The sequence below is a fragment of the Aethalodelphis obliquidens genome, unplaced genomic scaffold (assembly GCF_003676395.1).
Source record: "Aethalodelphis obliquidens isolate GAN/ISIS:26980383/991018 unplaced genomic scaffold, ASM367639v1 scaffold131, whole genome shotgun sequence".
Taxonomy (NCBI): domain Eukaryota; kingdom Metazoa; phylum Chordata; class Mammalia; order Artiodactyla; family Delphinidae; genus Aethalodelphis; species Aethalodelphis obliquidens.
The window spans coordinates 623,642-643,306 of record NW_020838075.1 but is presented as its reverse complement, the minus strand read 5'-3'; the positions used below and the strand labels follow the sequence as shown (position 1 = coordinate 643,306).

At 45.6% G+C, this 19,665-nt stretch overlaps 1 long non-coding RNA gene and 1 pseudogene across 1 annotated transcript; both read right to left on the bottom strand.

The window, feature by feature from the left end:
* LOC113616129 (vacuolar ATPase assembly integral membrane protein VMA21-like) lies at nucleotides 1–1,995 on the bottom strand (annotated as a pseudogene).
* Nucleotides 1,996–17,584: 15,589 nt separating this feature from the next.
* LOC113616181 (uncharacterized) lies at nucleotides 17,585–19,659 on the bottom strand. Its single transcript, XR_003431241.1, has 2 exons — nucleotides 18,668–19,659; nucleotides 17,585–18,453 (listed from the first exon to the last, which is right to left on the bottom strand). It is a non-coding gene; the product is annotated as an uncharacterized LOC113616181 (long non-coding RNA).
* Nucleotides 19,660–19,665: the final 6 nt, after the last annotated feature.

Sequence of the window (19,665 nt, the reverse complement as noted above, 5' to 3'; positions counted from 1 at the left end):
TTTAACATGTTCTTGCAACTTTACTGAAATCATGAATATCCCAGAGTCATTTAAAAAAATCAATTTAATGCTATCAAAAGGTGATATTCACATTAATCCTGTTTGCCTTCACACCACTGTCATGAGCCTTCATTCCAAGCGCCATAAACAAAGAGGGCCAGCACCACATGGGCGGCGACCACTGCAACAATAACAGCATAAAAATAGCTGTCCCTATTGGACATCCCAAAGGCACCTTCAAAAACATAATATTTATCATGAAATATAACCCAGCAGGTACAGTGATCTTTAAAGCTGTGAAGAACAGGAGCATCTCCAGAGTGAATGCTAATGAACTCTCCTTTCTGAAGCCGGGTGGCTGCAGTGTGTTCAGTGACGCTTTATCAAGGCGCTCCGTGCCCACAGCAGGTGCTCAGAAGCGGGCTGGCCTCAGTGGCTGTGCTCAGTCGGCTTGGGCGACAGGTCAGTCCAGGCGGGCTGCACTGGAAGTGCCTGTGAGCTCAGACTGACCAGCCTACTATCCACTTCCTAATTGCAAAATCCACCAACACTTTTCAGCCCTTATCTGATGTGCTCTCTCAGCCTCATGTCACTTCCTCCTGTCACTTTCCTGTTTGGGAGCTGACTCCTCTCCCCTGCCTCCCAGACTGGCTCCAGTACCCTAGCCATGACTATTGGGTTTTCCGAGTCACTTCTTCAAGCCCTACCCTGTGCTCATTCTCCAGGTGTTGCCTGGAAACACCCACTCACCTCTGGACTTCTCTCATTACCCTCCTAGCTCCCATCATACGTCCTCCACACAGCTGCTTTTTCAACACAAGTCTGATCATTTTACTGCCCTGCGTGAGATTCCTTCAATGAGACCTTCCCCAATGCCTTCAAAAATAGTCCATTTCTCCACCTGGCTCCTGTGAGAAACGAACCTGACCAGGATTTGGAATCAGAAAAATCTGGATTGGCATTTCTCACTCAACAACATATCAGCAGTGTAAATTTAGGGAAGCTGTGTAACTTCTAAGTCTCTCTCTCTCTCATCGGTAACACAGGAAAACAAGACTAAGGAATACGGCTGAGAGTCAAGAGTTTAATGTTAGTAAATACCCAGAATGCAAGGGCAGAGAGGAGCGCTTTAAAAATCGATATGCTCTGATTCAGCCTATGCTTTCCTACACTCAGTCAGATTTTCACATCTCCCTGTGATTCCCAGAAGCCCACTCTAGCTGCCCAGTTGCCTGGAGTGCCCTTTTCCCCCTCTGGTTTGTCTGCCCAAGACCTGCCTATCTTCCAACATTATTGAATTTCAGCCACTTCCTCTCAAGCCTTTCTGAACCTCTGAATGTAGAATTCACATCCTCCTTTGGGAAGTCCCTGACCCTACACATTCTGCTGTGATAGCATCTTTAATATTTTATTGCACTAATCTGCTCACTCAATCGTTTGTGTTTTTTTTTCTTTTTTCTTAAACCAAACTGATACCCTTTAGGATGAGATTTTATTCATCTTTTCAACCCTCGCACCAAGCACAAAATAGTTCATCAGTAGTGGGGGGGTTGCCAACACCAATTCGATATAAAACTCATTTCCCCCTCTGCTCAGTTCCTGCCATGATGTAGGACTAAGTGTAGGGATTAAGTTTCAGACTGAAGTGTGGTGGGAGAGGATTTGCGGTAATGTTACTTATGGCCTTATCTTCTCTCAGCTTTGGCAACCTTGTCTCCCCAGACCTCTGTTGCTGGGCTGCAGGAAGCGCTCACAAAGGGCTCACAGAAGCCACGGTTTGGGGGAGGGTGTGCTTGGGGTGAAGGGGAGAGGGTGGACACAATTGAGTGGCCCCAGAACTCAGCGCCCCCGTGATTGGGGCGGTGGGGGCGGGGCACCTGGCCTCGGTTTCCCCGGGGGGCAAGCCTCTAGCTGCAGGGTTGGGGATCGGGCATGGAGGGGGTATGTGCAGCAGCACAGCAGCAGCACAAGCAGGAACCCGCCAGGGCCCGGCATCTAGCCCCGAGGCAGGGCGAGCCCCACTGCCCGACCTGGCTCCCCGTGGCGAATCCCAGAGAGGCTCCCACTGGGCCATAGCTGCTTGAGAGACTGGACTTTTCCTTTTCCTTGAATCCCTTTGGATTAAATCTAGTCAGAGCCAGGCTTCTGCCCTACCCTGATGGACAGAGGTGCTTTGGTTCATCCTGACTGGATTAATGAATTTAAATTGTTCTTCCGGGGCTTCCCTGGTGGCGCAGTGGTTAAGCATCCGCCTGCTAATGCAGGGGACACGGGTTCCAGCCCTGGTCCGGGAAGATCCCACATGCCACGGAGCAACTAAGCCCGTGCACCACAGCTACTGAGCCCGTGTGACACAACTACTGAAGCCTGCATCCCTGGAGCCTGTGCTCCGCAACCCACCGCAATTAGAAGCCCCCCGCAACTAGAGAAAGCCCGCGCACAGCCACGGAAGACACAACGCAGCCAATAAATAAGTAAATAAAATCTATTTTTGGAAAAAAATTTTAAAAAAGAGATTGTTCTTCCTCGGTCACCATGGGATTATGACTGTTTTTATGCTCAGACTTCTCTTCACCAGTTAAATATTATGCTTTTAAAAATCTACTTTCGGGACTTCCCTGGTACTGCAGTGGTTAAGAATCCGCCTGCCAATGCAGGGGCCACAGTTTCGATCCCTGGTCTGGGAAGATCCCACCTGCCTCGGAGCAACTAAGCCCGTGCACCGCAACTACTGAGCCTGTGCTCTAGAGCCCGGGAGCAACGACTACTGAGCCCACACACCACAGCTACTGAAGCCCGGGCGCTCTAGGGCCCGTGCTCCACAACAAGAGAAGCCACCACAGTGAGAAGCCCGGCACTGCAACGAAGAGTAGCTCGCACTCGCCACAGCTAGAGAAAGTCCACAGGCAGCAACGAAGACCCAATGCAGCCAAAAAATAAACAAAAAATTTTTAAAAATTTTTTAAATCTACTTTCATGTCTGATTTCCTAAACTCTGACTAGCCCCAGCTTCCATTCTCAGTTACTGGAGCATTTGAAGATGCATCGGTGTTCTTCTGGTTTTGTTTCAAATTGTGGTAAAATACACACAACATAAAATATACCATTTTAACCATTTATAAGTGTACCATTCAGTGGCGTTAAGTACATCCACATTGCTGTGCAACCGTCGCAAAGAAACTTTTGTATGTGTTCAATATAAAATTTAAAGTATAAAAGTAATATGTGCTTCTTGTTATAGGTAAACGCTCCAAAAATTTATAAACGAAAAGTTAACAAATGTATTCTGTTTCCACCACCAAGAGGTATAACCACATTAACAGTCTGCCGTGTAACCCGTCCAGATGTTTCATTAATGACCATACAAGCAGATGTCCACATATTTGAGGGTTTTATTTTTTACTTTTACAGGGATGGGATAATGCTGTTCATAATAGTCTGCAACTCACAGACATCCCTCTGTACATATAGATTAAACGCCTTCTTTTTTTTTTTTTTTTTGAGGTACGCGGGCCACTCACTGTTGTGGCCTCTCCTGTTGCAGAGCATAGGCTCCGCATGTGCAGGCACAGCGGCCATGGCTCACGGGCCCAGCCGCTCCGCGGCATGTGGGATCTTCCCGGACCGGGGCACGAACCCGTGTCCCCTGCATCGGCAGGCGGACTCCCAACCACCGCGCCACCAGGGAAGCCCTAAACTCCTTCTTTTTAATAACTGCATAATAGTCCATGATATGGATGCATCACAATTTATCTAGTCTTTCACTGGATGGACATTTGAGTTGTTTCCAGTTCAGCACAACAAATAAAGCTACAATAAACATCCTTACATGTTCTTAAGCTGCTACCTCCATAGGAGATATTCCCCACCTTGGACTGCTGGGTCAGGGGGTGGCAGGTATTTTTCTTTACATTGTCAGATTATGTTCACAAACAATGGAAGCAGTTTCCAGTCCCCACAGTTTCCATTCTCAAGAATGCCCCTGTCCCTGTATCTTCATCAGCTGTAGATGTTATGGCTAATCAGTTGAGTGACCTTTCATGGCTTTGCAGACCATTTGGAATTGTAATTAAAGATTTTAATGAGGCTGAACTGCCAAGTTTATCTCTGCCTCAAAGAGACTTCAGCTTCCCTATTAATTCAGCCGGGATCAGTGCTGCTTGGTTTCTCAATAGTCAGGTTCTGAGGCTGGCTATGGCCGTGGTACCCATGCGGAACACCATGGAATGTAGTCAAGGGCTGTGAGAGGTTTGGAAGAAGGCTGGACCTAGGAGAAGTGTGGGTGGGCAGTGGTGACCAGTGGTACCCAAAGATCTTGGGCCTGTGTCCTTGGGGAGTGGTCTCTTCACCCCACCCGTCTGCCTTGTTCTGGAATGAGCTTGCTCATCTTTCAGGAAGACTGAAAGGAATTCAGTCAGAAAGACATTATTTACCTGTGTGCAGATATGAATTCCAGTAAAGAGAGTTCTGGAACCTGTCATACCCTATGTGTCAGCTGCATCCAGGTCACCTTCCCTGAAGTACCCCTGTCCTCCCTCCAAGGATGGGGATGACACCTAATTGTAACACAGAAGGAGATTATTACAATCTTCTCTAGTGCCTGCGTTCCCCCCAGACAGTAAACTCTTTGAGAGCAGGAGCTGTCTTACTCATTTTCTCATCCTCAGAGACAAGGACAGCTCTTGGCACTCAATAGGCACTCAGTTGTGAAGCGAATGGGCTGCTGTGGGAAAAGGGAAAAGGTGGAAAGGCAGAGACCCCAGGAGAAGAAGGGTCCATGAAGGGCAAAAGCAATTTCTTCTTCCTTCCTCCCCAACTCTAGCCGTTGTGGAGACAGGGAGAGGAAGGGGTGCTGGGTAAATCAGAGGGGATGATTTCAATTGTTTGAGGAAGGCATGGGGGAGGGGAGGGAGGGATGCTTCTCCACTGTTTTAGTGCAGATCCAGCTGATGCATTATCCCCAGTCTCACCACCCATTCAAATTCTTCCTCCTGCTTTGGGGTCCTGAGATGAGATAATGGAAACAGGGCAGGCTTGGAGGCTGGAGTCCTGGGTATCCATCCAGCTTTGCTCCCAGGTGATGTTGTAGACTGATTAGTTAAGCTCTGGACTCTCAGGTATAGATGTCTGAAATGGAAGGTTCCTCTTCACAGGAACATTGTGAAGATTAAAGGAGATTCTATCTAAAGTTCCTGGCAAAGAGTACCTATGCTACAAAGAAGCAAGCTATTCCCCCCTCCATCCAAGCCTCTGCCCCCCAAACCCTTAATGCTTCCTGTGGCCACACTGATCTCTCTTTCCTGAAATCATACGAGTCACAAAATGTTGGCTTGCAGGTATGTAGGATCTTATCTCATTATCCTGTGGTTGTGGTGTGTTTGTTTTACTCTCTTCTCTTTGACAAAGTGTGGAGGTGCCAGACCGCAGGGGTTTTGAGCTCTTTCTGTCCCTCTTCTCTCTGGCCTAGTTTGGGTGCTTGTCAGGTGTCTCATGTCATCAGTCATGAATCTGTCCTGAAAAGGCTGTTTGTGCAGCCTCCTCACTCTCTCTGGGGCTTCAGCCCCACGAGATGGTATTTGGTAGATTGAAACAGGGTGTGGGAGGGGTCCGAAGAGCAGGAGCTCTTAATGAGCTCAGGAGAGAATCGTTTGATTAGATTATTCATATCTTTATAGGGATAACAGGGCAGAATATTTGACGTTCAGACTGTTAAAACTTGAAGTGGTCCCTACCTTCAAAGAGTCTACAGTTGAAGGAAGGTAGACAAATGTTTTAAAAGATACACAATAATACCAAGTCACCTTCTGAAGAAGCTAAAGAAGACACAAAAATGGAGCATTCCATTGTATTTGTATTGAATTAACCAGCCCCCTACTGATGGATTTTTTGTGGTTTCCAGTTTTTACCTTTACAGTGCTGTGGTAGATGTCTTCATACATCTTGCCTTCAATTATCTTATTTTTATTATTAATATTAACAATTTTGGGGAATTCCCTGATGGTCCAGTGGTTAGGACTCCTCGTGTCCACTGCCAGGGGCCGGGTTTGATCCCTGGTGAGGGAAGTAAGATCCCGCATACCATGCAAAGGAAACAAAACAAAAACATTAACATTTTTTTTGTTAGAAACATTTTTAAATTGAGGTATGATGTACATATAGTGAAATGAACAGAACTTTAGTGAATCAATCGATGAAATTTAACAAAGATATGCAGCCATGTCACCCACACCCCTATCAAAATATAGAATGTTCCCTTCACCCTAGAACGTTCCCTTTACTCCCTTTCGTTTAGTCCCCCTTCCCCAACCAAAAGCATCCACTGATCTGGTGACTATCACCACAGAGTAGTTTTGCCTGTTTTAAAACTTGATACAGGGCTTCCCTGGTGGCGCAGTGGTTGAGAGTCCGCCTGCCGATGCAGGGGACATGGGTTCATGCCCCGGTCTGGGAAGATCCCACATGCTGCGGAGCGGCTGGGCCCGTGAGCCATGGCCGCTGAGCCTGCGCGTCCAGAGCCTGTGCCCCGCAACGGGAGAGGCCACAACAGTGAGAAGCCTGCGTACCGCAAAAAAAAAAAAAAAAAAAAAAAAACTTGATACAAATGCACTCACAGAGTATGGTCTTCTCTGTGTCTGGCTTTTTGCCTTTGGCATAATATCAATGTGATCCATCCATGTTGTTGTATGTATCAGTAGTTCTTCATTTTAATTGCTGAGCAGTATTCCATTGAAGATTGGGCCACAGTTTTTGGCTATTTGAGGGTATTCTCAGTTTTTGGCTACTACAAGTAAAGCAACTACTAACATTCTTGTACATGGTTTCTATAGACATATATCTTGATTTCTCTTTTTTTTAAAAAAAAATATATTTATTTATTTAATTTATTTATTTTTGGCTGCATTAGGTCTTCGTTGCTGTGCTCAGGCTTTCTCTAGTTGCGGCGAGCGGGGGCTACTCTTTGTTGAGGTGCACAGGCTTCTCATTGCGGTGGCTTCTCTTGTTGCGGAGCACAGGCTCTAGGTGCACAGGCTTCAGTAGCTGTGGCACGTGGGCTCTAGAGCACAGGCTCAGTAGTTGTGGCGCACGGGCTTAGTTGCTCCATGGCATACGGGATCTTCCTGGACCAGGGCTTGAACCCGTGTCCCCTGCATTGGCAGGCAGATTCTTAACCACTGCACCACCAGGGAAGCCCTATCTTGATTTCTCTTGAGTAAATACCAAGGAATGTACATGCTGGTCATAGATTTCTTGTTGTTTTACTTTATTTGAAGATCCAAAACTAATTTCCAAAGTAATTATTTTATATTCCTATAGGCAATGGATAAGAGTTTGGGTTGTTCCACATCCTTGCCAACATTTATGGTTATTAATCTTTTTACTGTTAGCTTTTCTGATGGGTGTAGTGATTTCTAGCTGTGGTTTCAAAGTTTTGACTTTGTATTTTCCCGACTGATGCTGAGAACTTTTTCATATATGTGTTGTCCATTCATGTATCTTCCCTTTGTAAAGTGCCTATTTAAGTCTTTTACTCAGTTTTGTTGTTGTTGTTGTTTGTCTTTTTATTATCAAGTCATAGCAGTTGTTTATATACTCTGGATACAAATCCTTTGTCGGATACATGTATTGCAAACATTCTAACAAAGGAGTTTCTTTTTAAAAGAAAAAAAAATTCTTCTGGAAAGCAAAATCTACTGATTTTTCACACATTATTGAGAATAATGGCCCAGATTGTGAGGTTCTAGCCCACAGGAACTTCATATTATTGTCTTTGTATTCAGAAAGTAGGCCAAAGTACTTAATTTCTCTGAGGGACCCAGGAGCTATTGGAGAATTCATTCTTCAGGTTGTGAAAGCTATTTCAGAAGATCCCTCTGAAGATTGTGGAAAGAGCTTCATAAATGTTAATTCGCTTTCCCTAAGCTTTGGATTCAAAGAATGCTCAGAATCCAACCCTGCCTCCCAGTCCACCTGTCACCCCCACCCCCCCCACCCCCCACCCCCACCCCCCCGCCAAGAGTTTGACACCCAAGACTTATTTGTGCCTGTGGTCCTTCCTTCATCCTTCTTTCTTGGTTCTATTCACTTCATTCTGGCTTCTGCTCACATTCTCAAGGAAGTCTCTTCTGGTCAAGGTCACTAACATAGTACTGTTAATCCTAATGGAGATGTCTATGTCCTCATCTTTCTTTACCTCTCAGCAGCTTTCCCCATACTTGACAACTCTTTCTTTTTATTTATTTTGCTCAGTTCTGGATTTACTTCACAAAGCTTTTACAAAGTAGTTCTAGTTGGAAGAAAAGAATAGAGAATTATAAGAAAGCCTTATGGAGGCACCGTGCAGGTTTGTCGATTTGTAACTTTTTAATATCATTTGCTATATGTGGTATACATAGTAAACAGTAGAAACATATGCAGACAGTCTTCATTTTGCGTGGTTTTGATAGGCATGTGTTTCAATTAACATTTTCCTGGCATGGCTTGGGGTGTGTGTGTGTGTGTGTGTGTGTGTGTGTCTTGAATTTGGTGCATGCTTTTCTTACTAAGGATTTTTAAAATCCTCTTGTTAGGTATGTTTTAAGACTGTATAAATTGTTTCTTGCTAAATGTATCATTCTGTAGCATACTTTTTCATTTAACATTGTATATGAGATGAATCCACGTTTATACAAATAGTTCATTTGTTTTCATTCCTGGATAGTAGCCATGGTACGAATATGCTACAATTTCTCTCTCTTTTTCCTCTTCATTGACTTTTAGTTTGTTTTTATCACAGACATGGCTGCCTGCAGTGAACATTTTTGGGTATCTCTCCTTGGTCCCTTGTGTGTCCCGCTAGGATATGTTTGTAGGAGTGGAATTATTGCACTTCTTTACTACGAGATGCCAAATTGTTCTCCGAAGTGATTGTATTAATATATATATATATGCTCTGCCCACCCACCCCCCATGCGCCCTGCGACACTCAGTTCTAGTTTTCTTCTTACCACCCCGGCTGCTCCTTCTCAATCTCCTTTGCCGCCTCCTTTTGCTGTAAATTTTGACATGTTTAAGAGCTTTAACTGGACTGCTTATTCTGTTCTTACCGCTTTCCCAATCGCTCTAGTTTCACCCAGTCACAGGATTTTAAATATCATCTATACACAGATGGCTCCCAAATATGTATCTCTACATATTTTCATAGTTTAAAAAATAATCGTGCCAAAATTGGTACTCAAATATATTGCAGATTGGATTGTAAATTGGTAATGTTTTTATGAAGGACAATATGGCAATCTCTGTGCAAATTTTTATTTTTTAATTAATTATTTTTTGATTAATTTATTTATTTGGCTGCGTTGGGTCTTCGATGCTGTGCAGGGGACATAGATACACTATTATGTATAAAATAACTAATAATAACATGCTGTATAAAAAAATAAATAAAATAAAATTCAAACATTCAAAAAAAAGAAAAGCATTGCATATCTATACAATAAAGTACCATAAGAATTAAAAAAAAAAAAAGGGACTTCCCTGGGGGTCCAGTGGTTAAGACTCTGAGCTCCCACTGTAGGGGGCAGGAATTTGATCCCTGGTCAGGGAACTAAGATCCCACATCCTCATGGTGAGGTTAAAAAAAAAAAAAAAAAAAAAAGAGACATAGAAAGTTTTTTTTTTTTTAATGAATTAATACTTGGTTGCGGTGGCTTCTCTTGTTGTGGAACACAGGCTCTAGGCACGCGGGCTTCAGTAGTTGTGGCGTGAGGGCTCAGTAGTTGTGGCTCGCAGCCTCTAGAGAGCAGGCTCAGTAGTTGTGGCCCACGGCCTTAGTTGCTCCGCGGCATGTGGGATCTTCCCGGACCAGGGATCAAACTCATCTCCCCTGCAGCTGCAGGCAGATTTGTAACCACTGCACCACCAGGGAAGTCCCTGCATTTACTTTCTTTACATATCTTTCAATCGTCAAAAGGTAAAATAAAGGCATGATTAGTTAACAAATGCAAGTTGTTTGGTCAAGAAACCGACTTTTTTATTATTGTTTTTTTGGCCACGTCGCATGGCTTGCAGGATCTTAGTTCCCTGACCAGGGATCGAAACTGGGCCCACAGCAGTGAAAGCGCCAAGTCTTAACCACTGGACCACCAGGGAATTCCCATTTTAAAATTTTATTTTATTATCATTATTATTACTGACCAGATCTTGATTTAAGCAGGAAAGCCCAATCTACAGGGCATTTTTTTGGTGGTTGGACACACTTGTAGTTTCGGCAATCTCAGGGCGCCCTCTAGTGTCCGTGTGGGCGCAAGGTCTCAATAATTAGAAGATCAATCACTTTGGAGTTTCACCTAGGACATCTGATTGAAGCCATTTACCAACACTTCAGGGCTCTCATTATTGGCCCATTCTGTTATCCTTCAAGTTTGCCCATGCCTGTCAGACTATGTCACCCTATCTTTGGATCAGAAAGTGTGATCAGAGCCCCTCTGTCATATCATAGGCCCAAACAGCCAAGGTATGGTGGAGGAAGGCCTGGAGGTCAACGTGCTGAGGGGTGAGGAAGGCCCTGAGGGTGTAGGAGCCAGTCTGGGGGGCTGCAGCAGCCCCAGGTGCTGACCATAGAGCACTGCCTCTGGATCACCCTCTCTGACCTCCACGTCTGGTCCCTACCTGTCTGTCTGCCATTCCTGTGACCCCAAGGCAATCAAACACTGGATCACCGCGGTGAGAGTGGGGTTCCAGGGTCAGTCAGGTGTGGTCTGGTTTATCCGATATGGTCTCTCATAGACATAGGGAATTGAAACAGGAAACTACAAGCCAAGAATGGCTGGGAGATTTTCCAAACCCTTTAGTTGGAACACAGAGCTCACTGAGGTTTGCTTTTGGAATCTTCTCATCTGTCTTCTCCTCTCACCAGGCATTTCCTTCCCCTCTCCAAAGCCCATCTAGTAGAACATTACCTTTCAGGACTGCTTTCCGGATCAGCCAAGCCCAAATCTCCAGATAACTTGTGTCTTGGATCCACACGCTCAATGGCAACCCTGAGGGTAAGTTCAGTGAAATTTAGATTATCCAGTTGGGATCAGTCACTTGGGGTTGTGGGGGGGAGAGCACTTGTTGGTCGTAACATTAGGGAAGTTATCTTTACATCTGTAAATAGAAGCCTGCTTGATGTGGGAAGAGGGGAGGGAAAACATCGTTTTAGCATGTGTAGGAGTCTTCAGGAGAAAAACTACAGACAGCTCCAGAAATGCTAGGACCCACACTCAGTGACAGAGTGACCCACTCATCTGTCACCCAGGTGGTGCCCAGGTGGGCTTCCCAGGAGGTCCAGTGTCATTTAAGTTTCAAGGCCAACATTTTTTGGAGAATCCAGGCCACACATTCAGTACATCAGGGACTCAGATTCTCAAGCTGTGAAGATGAAAGAATCCATGCTACTTTCTCAGGTGTGGTGAGATTAAAATTACATAACAATCAGTAACCTATAATTGATGGTATTCTTAGTGTTGCCTTTATTGCTCAGCCAACTCCCAAACCCAAGAATGGATCAAGGATTGTGGAGGAAGAGTTCATTTCTTCCCTCTGGAGGACCATCAGTAGGGATTTCTGCCCTGTGGAGTCCAAAGGAGAGATGTTGCTTCAAGCTGAGTTGGGAAAGGAGACTTGGACTTTTTCATTAAAATTTCATTTTGCACGTTTTAATACTTCATAATAAGTACTTTATCCTATTAAAAAAGTAAAGCTTGCTCAGTCACAGACAACATATAAAAATGTATAGGGCTTCCCTGGTGGCGCAGTGGTTGAGGGTCCGCCTGCCGATGCAGGGGACGCGGTTCATACCCCAGTCCGGGAAGATCCCACATGCCACGGAGCGGCTGGGCCCGTGAGCCATGGCCGCTGAGCCTGCGCGTCCGGAGCCTGTGCTCCGCAACAGGAGAGACTGCAGCGATGAGGGGCCTGCGTACCGCAAAAAAAAAAAAAAATGTATAGAAGCAGAAAGATGGGAAACCATCTGGTGTCTCCACTGGGAGGATCATGGTGAGCCCTTTGACAGGCCGTTAGTTCCCACCAGCTGTTTCCCATGTATTCATGTGTCTGTCCATACAGGACTGCATAGCTGTAGTTAGCTGTAGTCATACATTATGAATTATTTTGAATCTTGTTTTTGAAAACATTATTATTATCAGTAAGCAACTTTATATGTGATATTACAAACTCTCCTTAAACACTGCTTTTACCAGCTGTATACTATCTCCAAAAAAAAAAAAGATATACCTGCTCTTCTGTATCATTTTTTACCATTACAAATAAAATCTGATTAATATTCTTTTTATTTTAGGCCACGCTGTGAGGCTTGTAAGGTCTTAGTTCCCTGACTAGGGATCGTACTCAGGCCACAGCAGTGAAAGCACCTAGTCTTTATTTATTTATTTATTTATTTATGGCTGCGTTGGGTCTTTGTTGCTGAGCGCGGGCTTTCTCTAGTTGTGGCAAGCAGGGGCTACTCTTTGTTGCAGTGCGCAGGCTTCTTGTGGTGGCTTCTCTTGTTGCGGAGCACGGGCTCTGGTGCAAGGGCTTCAATAGTTGTGGCTCGTGGGCTCTAGAGCTCAGGCTCAGTAGTTGTGGTGCACAGGCTTAGCTGCTCCATGGCATGTGGGATCTTCCCGGACCAGGGATAGAACCCATGTCCCTTGCATTGGCAGGCAGATTCTTAACCACTGCGCCACCAAAGAAGTCCCTGATTCATATTCTTATGCTTAGGGAGTTCCCTAGTGGTCTGGTGGTTAGGATTTGGAGCTCTCACTGCAGAGGCCCAGGTTCAATCCCTGGTCAGGGAACCGTGATCCTGCAAGCCACCTGGCATGGCCAAAAATTTAAAAAAATAAAATTCTTACACCTAAATATCCTTCTATATTTTATTTTAAAATCATAGATTTGTTGAATAGAAATTACTGGGTCAAATGGTATGAAGTTTTTTGGTTTTTTTTTTTTTTTTGCGGTACACGGGCCTCTCACTATTGTGGCCTCCTGCTGCAGAGCACAGGCTCAGTGGCCATGGCCCACGGGCCCAGCCGCTCCGCGGGATGTGGGATCTTCCCGGACCGGGGCACGAACCCGTGTCCCCTGCATCGGCAGGCGGACTCTCAACCACTGCACCACTAGGGAAGCCCAGTATGAACATTTTTAAGGCTTGTCATACATGTTTTCAAATTGCTTTTCAAAACCACTATGCCAGCTTATATTCAACCCATATTTACTGAGTCCCTACTATGTACTGGGACTGTTCTATGTGCTAGAGATACAAGTGGTGACAAGTAGACAAGGTTCCTGTTTTAAAGAACATATATTTCAGTGATACAGATGACAAAAGCAATTATTCTGCTATCAGTGATAATTGCTCTGGAGAAAAATATGGCTGGGCTAGAAGATTGGTGGTGGCAATGGCAAGGCAAATATCTCAGAGAGTTTGTTGGACATGATGTTTCTGAGGACTTGACCTTGGGACACTGGACCTGAATGGAGGAGGGAGCACCCATGTGAGTCTCTGGGGAGGAGGTGCACTTGGGGAGTCACAGCAGGGACAGGAGCCCTGGGACAGGACTGGGCAGTGTCAGAGGCCCATATGAGTAGATGAGTGAGCCGGGCTGCCAGTGGTGGGCTGAGGCCAGGGTGGCCAGAGGGTCCCTGTCATAAGGGGCTTGTAGGCAGTGGTGAGGGACTGGGATTTCATTCTGCCTACGAAAGGAAGACGCTGCAGTGTTCTGTGGGATGTGGTGGTGAGGATGTGGTCTAACTCAGTTTAAAAATTCATGTCATCTGTTACGTGGGTAACAGACAGCAGGGCATGAGAGCCAGCAGGGAGCCCACCTGGAAGGCTAGCCTGTTTACTATTGTGGGGAGGACAGTTCTAGGATGGAAGCAGTAGAGCTGTGAGAAGTGACTGGATTTAATGTTGATACATTTTAAAGATGGCGTGAGCAGTAAGTCAATGAAGAACCACACATTTATTTACTTATCTTAATTCCACACTTGATTCCACGTGGCTTACTGCAACAAACTCAGTGTAATATACATGAATTATTTAAAAAGCAATATAAAAATATAAATTTTAAATGTTGAGACTGGGTTCAAGTTAGAACATTACTAGGCAAGCTGGAATATCTGAAACATTTGTTGAAATGGAGAGTTTACTGTTTACCTAGTCATGGATTTCACTGGCTCAAAATCTCTTATGATTATTGCCTAAAAGAGCCACGGGGTGGGGCCATAGCTCAGGGTCAGTCCCTTGTTTCCTGCTTCCGGTTCTATACTTAGAGTAAAGCAGATTAATTCCAAGATGTTCAAAGTTTAAATCAACATCTACAAAGTCATTGAGTAAATGTAAGAACCTCAGGAATTCAAGGAGATTTTACAGTTTTTCTCAGAAATGACCCCACTGTGTGCTGCTGAAGAGATAGTGTCCTTTCTGGGGGCCCCAAGATGTAGGGGCTGTTGAGCTATAGCCCTAAATAGAGTTGTTCTTTCTACCTAACGGGTCCCACAAAGCCTTAGAGCCAACTTCAGTGGTGTCATCTGAACTAGGATTTTGGTTTTCTGATGTTGGTTCTATTTGAGCATTTGTGTGGGCTTAAAAGTGTGACAAAGGTTTCCTTGCAATGGTATTTCTTTGAGGGAATTTGACATCCACCCTCAGTGGCTCTGACTTCCCTGACCAGTCCCTGGAGGGAATGGACTGTCCTGCACCGCTTTTCAGTATCCCTTTGTGTAGGAGTGACCTGTAGACTTGGAGTCACAGGGTCACCGCATCTCACCCTCCTCCCGAATGCAGAGTGCTTTAAGCCTTTTTTTGGGGGGGGGGTGTTTGCAGTCTGCTGATCTGATGAGTGCCATTGTCCCATATCCAGAAATAAAGGCACATGTGACCATAACACCAAAGTCTTGAATGTAGTGCCAAGGTGGGAAGGTTTCCTAAATTTTGACTCTCCATTTACACCAGTGGTTCCCAACTTGGGTACCCGAGATTTACACAGAGAGAGAGCTGGAGGGGGTGGTATGGGATGTCTAGAGGCGGAGCCACAGGTGCCCTTCAGGGTTTCTCTCAGTGGTCTTTGCCTCTCTTTTTTCCTGCGGTTCAGAGGAGCTTGTACTCCAGGAGAAGTCTTTTGAAAAGGGTGAGAGATATTCAGGGATGGTTCTGGGGAGGGAAAAGGATGAGGAGAGTAGAGACAAAGCCGAGTGCAGCTGGACGAGAGGCAGAGTCTGGCAGGAGAGGGGGCTGGCCTGAGGGCAGCAGGTCTGGAGCCCAGCAGTTCACTGTGTGGAGTCCTAAGGCAAGTGAGGAATGGGGAGAGCGCAGACCTTCTGTTGGCCAGAAAGATCAGCATTTGACTTTGTTTTGTTCTTGTGTTCCGTCAGGATGAATTGGTAAACCCATCAGAGTGGGAGATTAGGTGCCTACTTTTCTTTTATTGAATTTTTTTTCATTTATTTTTTATACTGCAGGTTCTTATTAGTTATCTATTTTATACATATTAGTGTATATATGTCAATCCCAATCTCCCAATTCATCCCACCACCACCCACCCCACTTTCCCCCCTTGGTGTCCATACGTTTGTTCTCTACATCTGTGTCTCTATTTCTGCCCTGCAAACCACTTTGTCAGTACCATTTTAGGAGCCTGCTTTTCAAAGGAAAAAAGTTACAGTCTCCTCCCAGTTTAAGCTCATCAGAAATTGCTAGGAGCAACCCAAGTGTCTGCTCCAGCTGTGCCTCCCAGGACTGCGTTGTCCCCTCCAACACCAACAGGAAGGGGAGCAGGGACGGGTGTGGAGGCTTTGGGTCCTCCCTACCACGCTTTCTTCCTCTCCAGTTATTGTCTGAGTTTCCTTGCCTCCCCGCCACCATCCTAACCCTCCCTCCCTCCCTCCCTCCCTCCCTCCCTTCCTTCCTTCCTTCCTTCCTTTCCTTCCTCCCTCCCTCCCTCCCTCCCTCCCTTCCTTCCTTCCTTCCATTTTTGGCCGCACCGCGCTTCTTGCAGGATCTTACTTCCCCCACCGGGATTGAACCCAGGCCCTCGGCAGTGAGAGGTTGTAGTCCTAACCACTGGACCGCCAGGGAATTCTCAGTTTCTCTGCGTCCTCTCCTTGAGCCACTGCAAACCCGAGAGCCAGAGCGAGCATCGCCCACATGGGTTGGATGCTCTGACGGAGACACTGCCATTGCCCAGCATTTTTGAAACTTTACATCAGAAAGTCAGTGTCAAAAAAAAAAAAAAAAGGAAGTCAGTGTCTTGTTCCTCAGACTCGCTCTGAAAGCCTTTATCTTTTCTCAAGGACAAATCGAGGCTCGAGGAATAAGGTTTGCCCCGACCTTTTCTCGGCTGGAGGACGCTATGGCACCGCGGGTTTGGAACGTGGGTTGAGGATAAATGTGACGGGATCCCTTGTGTCCCCACTGATTTGCGCTTCTTTTTATTAGAGTCCGAGCCTCTCATAAATGTTTGTTTATATTCCGTGTACTCCACTAAAAACATCCCTTTGCAAAGCACTTTGAAAGATTCAGGGCTATGAAAGTGTGCAGGATTATCCCAAAATACAGTTTCTGGTGTTGGATTTAAGTTAACATTTTGGTGTTTAAAAATCTGCAACTTATTGACTTTGGGGCTTAGTGTCATGATATTTTTAAGTGGAAATATTCACTCCCTGACCCCCTACACAATATAAATCCAAATTTACACTAAAAGAAGATTCCAACATTTCAGATAAATTTTAAGCCACGAATTATCTCACTCCCTGGAGATACCACTGTCAGAACTTCGGTGAGCAATCTTCCAGGGTTTCATCTATTTAAAATATATATTTTGGGGACTTCCCTGGTGGTCCAGTGGGTAAGACTCCGAACTCCCAATGCAGGAGGCCCGAGTTCCATCCCTGGTCAGGGAACCAGATTCAACATGTCACAACTAAGAGTTCGCATGCTGCAACTAAGATCGGGTGCAACCAAGTAAATAAAAATAAATTTTAAAATAAATAAGATATATATTTTGTAAGTGGTGTTAGTGGCATTATAATTCAGTACGTTCTCTAGCTTTTAGAGAAGCTTAAAAGTGTGTTGGGCACATCTTTTCATAGCAATACAGTAAAATCTATCTTACTCCTTATATTGGCTGCATGGAATTATGTCGCAAGGCTTTTCTTTGGGGACAGTGGAAATGTTCTACATCTTTACTGTGGTAATGGTGACATGGGGGCGTAAATTGCCAAAGCTCAAACCAGCTGTGCATTTCAAATAGATGCATTAAATTGTATATAAAGTATGTCCCTTCAAAGTTGATTTTCAAAATATTATCCTCTTTGGAACCTGTACTTTGGCTAGGTAAGCAAAACAAACAAAACACCTTGTTCTTGTTGCTAAGAGCTACACGCTGCACATCTGGAGGTGAGGAGTCCTGCTGTGCGCAACTTACTCTCCAGTGGTTCGGCAATAACAGTAATAGCCGTCTATTTATGCATTCAGAGAGAGATCAAACAGCTATAGCAAACCTTGAATAAATGACAGAACTAGATAAAGAATAAAAATAAACGTTAGAAATCATAAAATTACATCGCTAAAAGTTTATTTCCCCGTAGCTTTTTTCTCCCTTTTTCTTCTCTTTTCCTTTCTTCAACCCTTTCCCCCTTCCCTTCCTCCCTGCTTTTTCCACTCTCTCCTTTAGGGCTTATCCCCTGCATATTCAAACACACGAACACACCTGACTCACCTCCACCGGTCTGGTACCGACGCCCAAGTCGATGCTCACCCGGGCGTTTTGTAAATGATGAAGCGTTGCCCAGCTCCACTGTTATCGTATCATTTCAGGCAGTCACCCCAGTCTTTGAAGGAAGTCACACTGGGTCTAAAGTAGTTTCCTCCCTGAACGTGGCAGAACCTCGGTGGTTTTTTGTTTTTGTTTTCTGGATCTCTGCTTTTCATTCGGGCAGGAAGGACCGGATTTAAAGGCCAGTTCCGCAGCGGGCGCTTTCCTTCCTGGGGGCGACGCGAGGCTGTAGAAGTGTACTTAGATCCTAGAATCTAACGGTGGGCCCCGCAGCGGGGTGGGCTGGAAGCAGCAGCTCCGAACTCAGGATCAATCCAGGGGCGGTTTAAAATAAATCGAATTCCACATCTCTCGTCAGACCTACCGACTCGGAATTTCCGCGGACCCAAGCAGGTCTGCATTTTCGCAGCCTGCAGATGTAATTGCCGAGCAGTGTGAGGACCAGAAGCCTGAATGCAGCTCACTCCTGTCCCAACCTGCCCATAAGAGCCTTTATTCTGCTTTTATATCCACGAACAACTTCTATTTCCTTTAAACCAGAGTTAGGGGTTGGTTGATCTTCTGAGGGTGCAGCGGGGCCGCGCCTCGGGTTAGGCAAGCATCCGCGCAGGCTGCTTTCGGTTTCCTTTCGGGACCCAGCAGCAGTGCGAGAGGTCTGCGCAGAGAAAGATGCCAGTGTGCCGGTGAGTCCAGGGGTACAAAAGGGAGAGTGGAGGGAGAACAGGTAGTTTATAGGGCAGAGCAGGGGAGGCTGGAGGCAGCGTGGCGTGCAGGGAAAATACTTTGTACAAGAGACTAGCTGCGACGCTTGATGGGGGAGGGACAGCCACGCCCAAATCCGGGAGAGCACCCCAAATCTGGAGTCGTACCTCTCACGAAGAGTAGTTGGCTTTATCTCTCATTGCAGTCATCTCTAAATGCTGTGAGACAAACCTAACATATTAGTATTAGTATTAAAAGTCTTTTTGGGGGGAGAGGGGTTGCGACTCGAATGAGACCGTTTGCTGGAGCTGCCACACCTATCAAGTCTTCGAAGGACGATGGTCTTGGAGGAAAGGGCTTGTCAGGAGAGCTGGGTTCCATCTGCCTCTATACTTTCACTACCCTTGTGACCTTTCGCAATGAAAAGAAGCTCTCTGAGATGGGACAGGACCCAATCCCTGACCTGCTAAATAAATTATGATGGTCAAAGTAATTAATTAATAAAAATGATGTGAAATCTAAGAAATTGTTAAAACTTCCCGAGGCATGACATTTCCATCCACAGGAAAAGTATTGGAAAAGGATCTTAGTGGAATGGTTACTAATGAGAGGCAGAGTACAACTTTAAAAAAAGCATTTGCAGGGAGACAAAGATGAAATGAACACAGTTCCTGATCCTAAAGTGGCTCATTTTCTAATGTGGGGAGTATAAAATGGTCAGATGTGGCTCAAGGCAGGGCACACTTGGTTCCATCCGGGAGGTTTCAAGCAGGGCTAGACCAGTGACTCTAAAGCTTGCCTACACATTTGGAATCGCTGAGGGGGCTTCAAAAGATATGAAGCCCTAGGTTCAACCCAAGGGATACTGATTCAGTTGGTTTTGGCCATGGCCTAGACATATGGATAGTAAAAACTCCCCAGGTGGTTCTATAAGCAATCAGGTTTAAGGACCATGGCGTAGGTATTCCAAAGACCAAGAGATGTGTGTTGGGGATAAGGCACAGCTTTCAGAAGGAGGCTTTCAGGATGGCATTAAATTGCAGGACACCACGCCAGCAGAGCATATATGTACCCAGAGGACAGGGAGGGTCTCCGTGTGCAGAGTCACGGCGGGGAGGCTCTAGGGGTCTGGGGGAGAGGAAGGGCCCTGGCCCAGGAGCAGTAC